The sequence below is a fragment of the Brienomyrus brachyistius genome, unplaced genomic scaffold (assembly GCF_023856365.1).
Source record: "Brienomyrus brachyistius isolate T26 unplaced genomic scaffold, BBRACH_0.4 scaffold40, whole genome shotgun sequence".
NCBI classification, from domain to species: domain Eukaryota; kingdom Metazoa; phylum Chordata; class Actinopteri; order Osteoglossiformes; family Mormyridae; genus Brienomyrus; species Brienomyrus brachyistius.
Window position 1 is genome coordinate 2,999,363 of NW_026042315.1, and position 2,474 is coordinate 3,001,836.

Genomic DNA, 2,474 nt, shown 5'->3' on the forward strand with positions numbered 1-2,474 from the left:
AGGCCATTATGCAGCCTCCGGGGGCTCCCAGGAAGATTCATACGGCACGTAGACGGGTACCTATGATGCGACCGTCGGAAGACCCGAGGGCTATCTGGGAGCTGCCCAACGGGAATAAACTGGTCTGCCTCTTTGACAACGTTGCGGAGGAACTGCGCGTCTTTCAGGTCACCGGAGACGGCCCAGACCCCCCGAAAGACGACCCGTATCTGGTGACTTTTTCCGAAACGGAATGGGGAAACTTGAAGACTGTCGTTACCCCGATGATGGAGGAGAGCACCGACCCCGACCTTGAGGTCGAGACTGGAAGAATGGAGATGCACTATAGAGATGCTCGTAAACAGCGTACCACCATTATGAAGTGGGACGTGACCGGGGAGCTGGACAAGAGAATGGTGAATATATGGCAGTGGCCTAAATGCGACTGTTTTGGCCTGAGAATACCGTTTCTGATTTGGATGCAGATGATTCAAGAAAAGTCTGGTTACTACCAAGCGATGTTTAAGGAGAGTCGGGGGCGTAAGCAGATGCAAGAGATGACAAAACCTACGCCGTAAGGACCCCCCTCACCCCCTCACCCACCGTCGCTATATAAAGTGGACTCTGTTACAACCCCTTTTCACAAACATCATGGCAGCAGCAGCAGCAGCAGCAAATTATAGCGACGGTGAAAGCGGGGACAATGAGGCTCCAGCAGCAACCCTGACCTCTGATCCCGGGGAGCTCCTTCCAACCCCCCCATCATCACCGGCCTCTGATCCTGGAGAGGACCCTCCGACGCCTGAGATCTGCACGCTTCTCTCCAGACCGGCTCTCTGCCGTGGGATGTTGGCTTGTATTAAGGCTATGATAGTGGGCCTTTTAACCTCAGTCATCAGGAAGCATCAAGAGAGAAACTGCTACGGTTGTGAAGTGGATCACCCCAGTCAGAGACAACACCCTTGTCTGTTTCCTCCAGGCAGAAATTACTTTTACATACACTTTGACTCTGTGTTGCGTGACCTCTGGACCGATCGGCTGACACCCGCCTTGACCCACGTTCTATCGACCCTGGGCATCCGAGCGGCCGCCGGCAGGTTGGAGGGGGCCGTGGAAGCTATCCTGTACGATCTGCGTGAGGCCCGCAACGGCATGGTGGAAATCACTCGACTGGAACAAGATCTGTTTGAACAGAACCCAGCGTTTAAGCAGATCCTGGAAGAAGAATTTCTGACTCGTTGGGAGGCCCGAGACTAAAACAAAAAGCATCTTGTGATGGGGAACGGTATCAGCAGACCCTTACGGCGGTTTATGTTAAATGTTTTTTTAGAAAAAGTTAGTCCACTATTGTTGCGTGCTATTGATAAAAGTGATTGTCGGGATGATTATGCTTGTTGCTGCTTTCATAGAGTGTTATTTGAGATTTCTCAAGTCGGAGAAAATTATCAGCGGGGGATGGATTTACTTACTCAACTGATGTCAGAGGGTGAAAGACATTCCCCCGAAAGTCTCATACGCGCTTGTCTATCTTGTATTCCTGACAATGAATTTGACTGTAATCACATTTTTGTATTTTACGCTTTAATAGTAGATGTAGTCACCTCTAAATTTCATGATAAGCAGCCTATCGATGTTAATCAGATGCTTTCTACTCTACATACATGTATCGTTGAAAAAGCCACTATATCCACTTTACTGCATGTGACATCGCTAATCTACCTCAACAACTGTCACGGCTGTAACTAAATGTATACCTGCATTTTGAAAATGTAACCTTCACAAATTGTATACCAGCTTTTTTAAAATATATATATATATCTTTCACTAATTGCAAAAATAAAAAAAAATTAAAACTTGAATACCGTTGTAATAGTCTTTGTAAAATAACGGGTAAAAATGCTGAGCAGGTTGGCCGAGTGGTTAAGGCGTTGGACTTAAGATCCAATGGACGTATGTCCGCGTGGGTTCGATCCCCACCCCAGCTAAACTCTTTTGTAAAATAATAATAATTAAAAAACAAACTACACAATATGGGTTAAATGTAGAAAAAACACACAAAATTTCACTGATGTTCACTCAGTCTCTTAACAACCCCCATCCACAGTCAGCTATAAAACGCCGCACCCCGCTCTCCCCCCACTCAGTGTGTGAAAAGCATGTCTGTTGCCAAGACTACAGCTCGCGTCTTGAGCAGTTCGTACTATGACCCCAGCCAACCGGGGTCATACGGAGGTGTCTCCAGACTGCAGAGAGCCGTGCAGCAAGATACGGGGAAAAAAGTGGCTGCTGATGACATCAGAGACTGGCTGTCTATGCAAGACAGTTATACTTTACATAAACCGGTTAAAAAGAATTTCCCCAGGAACAGAGTGTTTGTTCCGAGAGCCATGTATCAGTGGCAGGCCGATTTATGCGACATGCAAGGGCTGGCCAAATACAACGAGGGGTTAAAATACCTCCTTACGGTGATTGATGTTTTTTCTAAAAAAGCCTAC

The 2,474-nt window shown here is 47.2% G+C and overlaps 1 non-coding gene across 1 annotated transcript; it reads left to right on the forward strand.

The window, feature by feature from the left end:
• Nucleotides 1–1,881: 1,881 nt before the first annotated feature.
• On the forward strand, nucleotides 1,882–1,964 carry trnal-uaa (transfer RNA leucine (anticodon UAA)). Its single transcript has one exon. It is a non-coding gene; the product is annotated as a tRNA-Leu (tRNA).
• Nucleotides 1,965–2,474: the final 510 nt, after the last annotated feature.